The 11,328-nt window shown below is 35.8% G+C and overlaps 1 long non-coding RNA gene across 1 annotated transcript; it reads right to left on the bottom strand.

Moving 5' to 3' along the window:
- Positions 1-1,490: 1,490 nt before the first annotated feature.
- LOC107856508 lies at positions 1,491-8,653 on the bottom strand. Its single transcript, XR_001670572.2, has 4 exons — positions 4,914-8,653; positions 4,756-4,837; positions 4,620-4,682; positions 1,491-1,638 (listed from the first exon to the last, which is right to left on the bottom strand). It is a non-coding gene; the product is annotated as an uncharacterized LOC107856508 (long non-coding RNA).
- Between the last annotated feature and the right edge of the window lie 2,675 nt (positions 8,654-11,328).

The raw sequence follows: 11,328 nt of genomic DNA on the forward strand, positions 1-11,328 counted from the left end.
AAGGATCCATATTTCTTCAAAATTTTATAGGAACAATCATATGGATATTTAATCTAAACCAGATTGTTTCCAAACTAGTTCTGAATCCGTGGATTGCTGCTATTTTTTTTCTTAGCGTAGCTACCCTCTATTAGCAACCGTATGGATATTTATCTAAACCAGATTGTTCCCAGACTAGTTCTGCATCCGTGAATTGATGCTATTCTTTTTCTTAGCATAGTTACCCTCTGTTAGCTCTGAGTGAATACTATCCTTTTGGGTAGCATAATGTTATTTCGGAGCTAATAGAGAGTAATTATGCTAGGAAAAAGAATAACAACAATCTAAGAGGAGCAAATAACAACAATCCAAGAGGAGCAAAACTAGTGTGAGAAAAGTTTGGTTTAAGATTATATAACCATACAATTGTTCCTCCATAATTTTGAAGAAACTAGGATCTTTTTTCTGTCGAATGCAAGTATCGTACCACATCAAGTGGATTCAATCTATTGCCAACCCATTCTACATTGGGCCCTATGTTCTTGTACCATAATCTAGCTATTTCCCTTGCATCCAAATATTCTAATAGAACCAAAACTCATAATTCAACTCTTTGGTTGGACGAAACTAAGGATGAAACGAAGGACTCACCATCTCTAAGGAATTGATTTAGAAACAAAGTATCATTGAAAAAACAACACCTGCATATAAGGTTATGGAGATAAGAAATATCCAAAATAATATGACAACCATTTCTTTCTTACGCACACATGTGAAAGTTTAGGAAATTAAATATTTTTATTGAAGCTTCGATTTTTGCTTAGGCTTTTACATGAAAAAGTAGTAAGAGTTCAATGTTAAGTAGACATCTTCAAGTAAAGGTGGTTAAGAGCCATGTGATGTAAATTTAGGAGACAACAGTAGAAACTTTAGAAAAATAAAGGTACTAATCAACAGATATTAGATAAAAGTTGATTTGTTAATTAACAAAGAGCTAGAACATTTGAAACCATTCAATACACTGTTATGTGAGCATTGTTGATAGACGAGCACCACTATCTGCTCTACCATCATCCCAAAATCCAACTGAAATCCTTTCCTTGATCTGTTGTGATTTCCAAATTTTCTTTGAATTAGAGTAAGTTCTATCATAATAATCATAAAAATTATCAGATGGACAATTAAGAAGAAAATACCGATACTTGTAGGAGTTATCATCGTATTTTTCAACTTTCTCTTGGAAGAAAATAAGTTCTTCATCATTCATGAAAGAGTTATCTACTCTGTTTGGATTCTTCTCAGTTAACACATATGAAATATTGAGAAGACTCAAGTACAAAAATACTTTAACCTTCCACCTCTTGAAATGAGTATCGTTGAACCGAAATGGCTTGTTAAGATCTCCAATCTTAAAATCTGCGAATGTTTCAGTTGTTGCTATTGAATCTCCTTAAAATTATTGGTGAAATTACAATAAAATTACAAATGAAGAAAATAAAACTATCTTCTTCTTGGTTTAAACGCAGATTTCTCACTCTCTTTAAGGAGATTCAAACCCGCTGCAACAAATTATTTCACCGATCCAGCAATAATCTTCTATGACGTGTGAAAAAAATGCACTATATTTTTTATCCCTCCTTATGGTGTGAGTGCATTTACCTGTAATGATTTGTGAGGATGAGTTTAAAAAAACTCTTAATGAAAATCTATAGCCATATAAGTGGAGTGCTAAAATTACAGGAGCACTCTCAATGTATTTCATTATGTGAGTGTGAGATGCTGCTTCCTATGAGAACTAGGCTCATTCTCAAAGACACTCCTGAAATCGGGATAACACAAGGCCGTAATGTGCTAGTTATAAAGCTCCGTCAACACCTTGACTATTATGTGTAAGCAATAACTTTTTATTTCCCTTAAGCAGTCATATTTCAAGTCTGAAACCACTACGACTCTGGAGTAAAAATTATTGCTTTACTAAGTGGAGGTTTAATGCGGAGCACACCTTCATTATGCATGGTAGTCTTCCTTTAGCTAGCAGACTCTCTTGTTAATAATAAAATGAGTGGTGAATTGCATTTTTTTCAATACTTTAATATTAAATTTTTTTTAGGTATTTTAGTATTAACTATAATATTTTTTTAGTTCCTTTAATCATAGCAGTTAGTATCAATAACATTGTGGGAGTCATTATGTGGGAGTTTCATTTTATATAGTTGTTGATATGTGTAGCATTATTCCTTCTTTTTAATGCCATAATTTGGCACTTTACATACGATTTGAATGGCTGTTTAATGCCATACTCCCTCGATATGCATGACTGTTTTCTTTCAACCTCTACCTCCCATTTTTTTTGTGTAATTCTTGTGCCTTTAAACACATGGTTAGTGATGGTAGAATGTAAATATAAGTTTTTTTTATAGCTCTTGCAACTTCTAGCATTTTTCTCTTCATTACTCTTGTAACTTTTATAACCTAAAGGACATTGATATTCCATTTTTATTATCCATTAATTTGTCCTATTCATTGCATGAAATATTTCCTCACCTATAAATAGTGATGGTCATGCATGTTTCTTTTTATGTACAAGATAATATATAGTTTACAAAAGTTGAAAAAGAAAAAGAGTTTATTAGTTGAAGGGAGGTGTTCTTTTTGAGGAGCTTTGAAACTCTTGTCCAGAGTTGTTGAGTTCTTCTTTGTGAGAAGATTGTTGTATCTGTTGGGTTCGAAATCAAGAGAACGTTATGCGAAAACTACTAGTTGCAAACTATAAGACGATAAATCAGACCACAAAGAAAATAATACTAAAAAAACATAAAATTATTATATGTTTTGGCCAATTGGCCTACATATTATAAAACCTAATATTAAAAAACATAGAAATTAATGAGAGAGAAAATCTCCCCTAAACAACACTTTTAAAATACTACATTGTGGATGTTATTGTGTTATGACTTGAGAAGAGAGATGTTCTATTTATAGAGTTATAAAACTTTCCTCTAAGAAAGAAAAAAACCTAATAGAAATCTAATAGGAGAGAGATCTTTTCCTACTAGCAAACCTTTTCCACTAAGAAATTCTTTCCGAAGTAAAACACATTTGTGATAGAATCCAAGTAAGGTAGGAAATTCAGGACAAATCTTAACAATATCCTGGAGGGAAAAAGTCCAGAAGATTACAGCTGGATTGGAGAAATAATTTATTGTAGTGGGCTTGAATTTCTTTAAAGAGAGTGATATATTCGCACCTCATCCAAGAAGAAGATAGTTTCATTTTCTTCATTTGTAATTTTCAATTGTAATTTTATTGTAATTTCACCAGCAATTAGGAAATTCATGTTTGTTTGTTATAATATGTAAACATGTTTGAGGATTAAAAGAGTTTAACAATTTTAAACTAAAAAAAGTAGCATAATATTCCAACACTCATTCCACTAAACTATATAAGAAAATCATGGTAATGCCAAACAATCCATCACAATCACACAACATACAATTAAGTGCACACTGGCCTGACTGATACATCTATTGTGATAGTTAATAGTGAGGTTGAATATATCTAAGGTAACATATATTGTAGAAAATAAATGCTTGAACCAAAATATAAAAATGTATCACTTCTTATAGAGGAATTTAGAAAGACTAAAATAAATTAGAACAATAATCGAATTTTCAATTGTAATTCTCAATTTAACTTCATAAAATCTCATAAAAAGATAGAGAAATTATTGATGAAGAATAAGAATCTGAACAACTGAGATAAAATATTTGGTGATGATTTTAAATTTAAAAAGAGCAAAACAAATTAGAAAAATATCTGAGCTTCCAATCGTAGTTGGAGATTTCACTTCATAAATTTCATTTAAAGATAGAGAAATTACTGGTGATGAAGAAGAGTCCAATGAAGCAAGTCCGAAAAAGCGAGATGAAGAATACATTGAAACTAGATGAAGAGTCCAATAAAGCAAGCTGTAGAATCCAGTGAAGCGAGATCGAAGAATTCAGTGAAAAGAGAACTTCTAATCCCATCAGTGGTGCTGTGGAGAGAAAGAGTTTGACAGAATTTCTAGACGAAATGAAAAAAGTGAAATTTGTTAAATCTTTTACCCTACTAAAAGCCCTCAGATATTGTAACATTAGAAGCATGAACAACATAATGAGAGATAGATTCAATCAGTCTCAAGGAATGAACAAAGATTTTGAGAGTTTATAGAGAAAATTGAAGAAGAAAAAAAATTGATGACTCAAATAAGGATTCAAGTTAAACACACATTAAGAGACACTAATCAATTAGATGATTGCATGACAAAACACAACATTCAATTAAGAGGAGTTACTACAATTTCATACATTTTAGCAGCAACCAACCATGGGAAGGAAAATCTTAAACATAGATATAACACAGATACCAACACTCGAAATTAGGACAAGGAAGATCACAAGAAATATCATTTAACATGCATAGCACAACACACATACCTTAAGTTTCACAGTTATTATATTTGCAGAATCAGGTTTGGCCACTCAATGAGTAAAATAACTATGTGAAAGCTACCAAGCCTATGATACGTCAGCCAATAAAAAGGTACACTCGGAAACGTCAAGGGTTATGAAATTGAATATGAATGTGAAGATCTATACCCGGCAGAGAGTCCCAGAATAAGGAGGTCTAGAGCAACTTGATTAACCCCGCTTTTGTTTCAGCTGAAAAAGGAAGACAAATCAGCAAAGATAAATGTTACATCGGATCTATGCAATAAAGGAAACAAACACTCACAGAGGAATATAACATAGACAAGTTGAATTCTAACCCTCTATAGAGTTCTTGAAGAACTCCAATACATATACTGGATACCCACCTGAAAGGAAAACTCAACAATGTCAGTGTTAATGTTCATCGGAGAAAATCAGAAATAGGAAATAGTGGATTCTTACTTCTGCGGTGTTAATGTTCATCGGAGAAACTCAGAAATCGAAAATACTGGATTCTTACTTCTGCGAGCTGAAAGAGAGCTCTCTTTCCACGATAAAGGACCACAAGTATTGATGACTTTGAGAAAAATAGACAAAGATCATGGTTTTTTTGAAGCTCAATGATGACATCCTCGAAGACCAGGAAGAAGAAAGATAAACAATAAACAATAACAAAATCAGTGTATTCCCACAAAGTGGGGTCTGGGGAGGGTAAGATGTACGCAGTTCATACCGCTACCTCCGAGGAAGTAGAGAGGCTGTTTCCGATAGACCCCTAGCTCAAGATAAGGAATAGTAACAAGTAGATGAGTGACACAAACAAAAAATCAGAGATAAGAAATAATGCCACTAGAAAACAGAGAAAATATGACATACGATAAATAAGGGCAACACGAAAGAGAGAAAATAAGGAGTATGAAATAATACGAAGGACACCTACCTAGTTATAACATACTCACACATACAAAAGACACCTATGCACACAATTCTAAGATCACTAACCCGGCTACACAGGGGCACACCTAACCGCTCGCTACACCCCACACACTCACACTAATCTTCTACCCTTATCTGCGACCTCTACACTTTCCTATCTAGGGTCATGTCCTCAGTAAGCTGAAGCTGCTCCATATAATGCCTAATCACCTCCCTCCAATATTTCTTTGGCCTACCTCTACTCCTTCTGAAGCCACCCAAAGCTAGCCTCTCACACCTACGCACTGGGGCATCTGCGCCCCTCCTCATCACATGCTCAAACCATCTCAGTATTCCTTCGCTCATCTTGTCCTCCACCAAAGCCATACCCACCTTCTCCCTGATACATTCATTTCTAACTCTGTCCCCTCTGGTAATTCTCATTTCCGCCACCTTCAATTTTTGGATGTGGGAGTGCTTGACTGGCCAACACTACGATCCATACAATATGGCCGGACGGACTACCACTCTATAAAATTTTCCTTTAAGCTTAAGAAACACCTGCTTATCACACAAAACTCCTGAGGCGAGCCTCCACTTCATCCAACCTACTCCAATACGCATAGAAATATCCTCATTAATCTCCCCATTTCCCTGAATCGTAGACCCAAGATACTTAAAACTATCCCTCTTACAAACCTCCTGGGCGCCCAATCTCACCACTACTTCTTCCTCCTGCCTCAAGTCACTAAACTTGCATTCCAAATACTCCATCTTGGACCTACTCAACTTGAACCCCTTATGCTCAAGGGTTTGCCTCCAAACCTCCAATTTGTCATTCACACCCCCTGCGTCTCATCAACCAGTACTAAATCATTCGCAAATAACATACACCAAGGCACCTCGCCCTGAATACTCCAAGTCAACACGTCTATCACCAATGCAAAAAGAAAGGGACTAAGGGTCGAACCCTGATGCAACCCTGTCTCAACCGAAAAATGCTCAGAGTCTCCTCCCGTCGTCCTCACCCGGGTCTTCCCTCCATCGTACATATCCTTAATAGCTTGGATGTATGCCACCGAGACTCTCTCACCTCCAAGTATCTCCACAGAACCTCCCTCGAGACTTTATCATATGCCTTTTCCAGGTCGATGAACACCATGTGTAAATTCCTCTTCCTTTCTCAATACTGCTCCACCAGTCTCCTCACCAGGTGAATTGCCTCTGTCGTTGAGTGGCCACGCATAAAACCAAACTGATTTTCCGATACGGATACGACCCTCCTTAATCTCCTCTTAACCAATCTCTCCCAAATCTTCATAGTGTGACTCAACAGTTTAATACCCCTATAGTTGTTGCAGTTCTGAATGCCACCCTTGTATTTATACAACGGGATCAACGTACTCCATCGCCAAGCCTCAGGCATTCTCACAGTCTTGAAAATGTTGTTAAACAAATCAGTCTACTACCTTAAACCAGTCCCACCAGCATACTTCCAAAAATCCACCGTGCTCTCGTCAGGCCTTGTCGCCCTACCCCTCCGCATCCTACGAATAACCTCTCTGACCTCCTCAACCTTAAAATGCCTACAATAACTGAAATCACTATCCTCCTCTGAGTGCTCCAGCTCTCCTAACTCAAAACCTTTGTCCCCCTTCTTATTTAAAAGGCTAACTTTCTCCTCCCATCTCTTCTTAATGTGAGCATCCTCCACCAAAACACTACCATTCTCCCCCTTAATGCACTTAACTTGGTCGAGGTCACGACCCTTCCGCTTTCTAGCCGTAGCCAGCCTAAACAACCTCTTATCCCCGTCTTTCTCTTCTAAATCCGCATACAAGCTCTCGAACACTGCTGACTTAGCGCCTATAACTGCTAACTTAGCCTCCTTCCTTGCTACTTTGTAAACCTCCCTATTCACCCGCTTCTCCTCTTCGTCTTTACTCCCACTCAACCTAACATACGTCTCCTTTTTGGTCTTCACTTTCCTCTTCACTTCTTCATTCTACCACCAATCCCCTTTATGACGGCTTGCCCGACCTCTCAAAACACCCAACACTTTTATAGCAGTCTCCGTAATGCAGCTGGCAGTCCTATCCCACATAACATCCACGTCCCCCTGCACTCCCACACCCCATACTCGTCACCTTTTCCCCTATTTCCAGTGCACTAACTATCATCAAGCCACTCCACTTAATTCTAGGTTGACCCTCCTCGACCCTTCTCTTTCTACCCTTCTTTATAGACAAGTCCATCACTAGAAGCCTTTGCTGGGTCAAAAAATGCTCACTAGGAATGACCTTACAGTCCTTACATAACGCCCTATTCCCCTTCCTAAGCAGAAGAAAGTCAATCTAGGTCTTGACAATCGCGCTTCAAAAGATAATCAAGTGCTCCTCCTTTTTTAGAAAATTTGAGTTCACTACCACCAGCCCAAAAGCCCTCAACAGAGCAGCTCCCTCACCGTTTCTATCACCGAAACCAAAACCTCCATACACATCGTCATAGCCTATCGGAAGGACCCCAATGTGCCCATTGAAGTCCCCTACTATGACAACCTTCTCCGAGCTAGGCACACTTCTCACCACCTTGTCCAACTCCTCCCAAAATCTTGCTTTCACCTCTTCTTCCAAACCTATTTGCGGCGCATACACACTACACACATGCAACAAAAAACCCCCGATGACCAACTTAATCTTTATTAGCCTATCAATGACCCTCATAACCTCTACTACCTGATCTCTAAGCTCCTCATCCACTAAGATGCCCACTCCATTCCGATACCTCACACTCCCAGAGTACTATAGCTTGTACCCATCCACATTCCTAGCCTTAAATTCTACCCATTTAGTCTCCTGAACACACACTATATTAATCCTCCTCTTCCTAAGAATCTTCACTAGCTCTACAAATTTCCCCTGAAGGGTCCTAACGTTTCAAGACCCTACCCTCAACCTATCATCTCTCACCTTTCGCCCACCTCTAACACCCCTCACCAAAGCCACCCTAAGACCTGACCTATAACCCCCACTCACCGCTGCTCTCCCCTCCTCAACCCTTCCCAAAACAGCCCTCACCCCCAACCCCTCAAACATGACCCTATTCCACCATCAACCCCTCCAACCACTACTCAAAACCAAAACAAAGTCCCAAACAGACAGCCACACGAAGAAAGCAAAGGATGAAAACAGTAGGAGAAGGCATAATGAGGACAAAATTAGAACACCTTATGTTATAGAAGTTTTTTTCTCTTTTGAGTCTTTTTAGATCGGTCTCGTTTGGACTGGATCTTTTTTCTTTTGGGCTTAATTGAGCCTATTTTTGTAACTTTTTGATTTATAAATAAAAAGAACCTCGAGCCCAAATCTTTTAAAAAAATGAGATCTGTTATGAATTTGTATATTGAGTTACTTTTTTTATTTTAAATAATTATATTTTATTTTATTTTTTAAAATATTTAATATTCATAACTTTTACAGGAATATTGATACTATTAAGAACTGATATAACAGTAATTAATGTCAATTTTAAATGGCTCATGATAATTAATATAGTATTAATGTTGAAAAATTATGACTTTGTAGTTGTTTCACACTATTGAAAATTCACACAACATGACAGGTACAAGGAAGACTGCTTACAACTAATAGACTTCTGAAGTGGGGATTACAAGTAGCTTCACATTGTATGTTGTGTAGACAAATCAAAGAATCTAGGGACCACTAATTTGTAGAATGTGTTGTAGGCTCCTGAAGTGGCTAAAGCTAGATACTCCAGATCAATAATTGAGAGGTATGCTGCAATATGTATTACAGAGGACTAAAAGAAAAACAAAGCTAGCTTGTGTAACCAAGCTTGTATACAAAATTCATATATGCTGTGTGGATAGAAAGGAATATAATGATATTTGTAAACACTGAGAAAATTGCTGAGTGCATTGAAAATACCATTGCAAGCACAAGTAATATGTGGATCCTTATATAGCTAGACAATTGTTAGATAGCTACTATTTTTTCATGAAGTTTGTATAGAGACTTTGCTTTCTTGTTAAGATTGGTAGTTGTCTTAACCTAGCTGGTTTGTAAATATTTACTTGGTGATTAATGGAACTGCTAATTATCAAAAAACACCTCCGGAAAGTTATTTAATTTTGTGGGAGTTTAAAAACTGCCTCATATATATGGTAGTGAATCATTATTTGATACAGTCAAGTTTAAGATTACAATTTACAAATCATTGTTAAGAGTTCACTTTGGGCCTTGGGCTTTTAAGTGAATTACATGTAGTGTAACATTAAGGGAAAAGGACGTGGACTGATCCTTTTCAAAGTTAATGGCCCATGTTTGGATTATTGCACATTACATGACCAGCTGCCAAAGTAATTCCAGTCAATGACCATTTTAATTTTGGACTACTTCGACACTATTGTGTCGCTTCTGTTTTCTTATGTTTGTTTCTAATTAGCATTAATTGGAATTATGACTATGACATGGGTTACTTACATGAATATTTCTTCCAGAAGGGAGTTGCTGCTCTCTTTTTTTCTCCAATCTGCTTTTTTGTTTTTCTTTAAGAGAAAATTAAATACAATTGTATAGAAACTGTATAATTGTTGTATAGAATATGTACCTATATCTATAGATATATGTATAGAAACTAGATAGGATATGTTTGGAAACTATATTTTTGTTGTATAAAATATATATAAAACTGAATAGAATTTGTATAGAAACTGTATAGTTTTGTGTAAAGTACAAATCTGAACAATAATTGCAGCTAAAGATTTATAGAATATGTATAAAAACTGTATAATTATTGTATAGCATATGCTTTTTTTTTTGTATATGATGTGTATTGAAAATCGATAAACGTGGTATATAATATGTATCTAAATAATTATTGCATCTAAAGGTTGTATAGAAGTTGTATAATTGATGTATAAAATATGTATTTATGTAGGATGTGTATAGAAATTGTATCACTGTTGAATAAGAATGAATCTATCACAATTGTATCAATATTGTGCGTATATATATCATATATGTATTGCATTATCCCCCCCCCCTCCCCCCGCCCCCCTCTCTCTATATATATGTAAAGAGAGAGAGAGAGACACACACACCCCTATTGAGGTTGTATCAATACACTAGAAGAAGATACAATTTCTTTTATTATTGTATTGTAAGAAATATATTATTTTTGTATTTAAGTATTAAAAGAAAAGAGCAACAAAAGGTTTTCTCTTAAAAAGAAAATGAGCAGCGAAAAACGAAAACAAATTAGTGAAAAAAAAACCAGTGAATTTTTTTAATAGTTGCTATAAAGCTTTTTTTGAAAAGATAAAAGGAAAATAGGAACAACGAATTTGGAGCAGCAATGGCCATAAAGTGGCATAACATACTTAGTGGCTATTCACATGAATTATTTAGCCGACAGTGACATTTCTGTCCATTCCCCTAACACAAAACCTACCGCCTATCACTATAAAATAACGGAATTACACTGCTTAAGAGTGAATTTATGCATTGCTCGTCAATTCTCAGTTATATTAGTGTTTCGCAATATTCTTGTTCAGCAGAAATACAATTTTACTAAAGGTACATCTTTTACTTTTCTTCCCCTTCAAAATTTGTCATATTTTTCTTGCTTCGATAACATTTCTTTTGAGCCAGGAGCCCCACAAACGTATGATAGAATACATTCTATACTTTTCCGACCCCACATGTTCAATTATAGTGTTTATCTGTTTGTTGTACTTTCTTGAAAGTTCAATAAGATAATCACCTTTATTCAACTCTTTAAATAACCTTAGATTAAACACGTTTAAATTTTAAAATTTATTCAAACATATTTTTAACATAAAAGAGAAAACAATTGATCAATTTTTATTTTTTCCAAGAACGTTTGTGTGCGCTATTTATAACATGTAGTAGTTGTAGTGTGTCAACTTCATTTTTAGCCA

This window comes from Capsicum annuum, chromosome 7 (assembly GCF_002878395.1).
Source record: "Capsicum annuum cultivar UCD-10X-F1 chromosome 7, UCD10Xv1.1, whole genome shotgun sequence".
In the NCBI taxonomy this organism is placed as follows: Eukaryota; Viridiplantae; Streptophyta; class Magnoliopsida; order Solanales; family Solanaceae; genus Capsicum; species Capsicum annuum.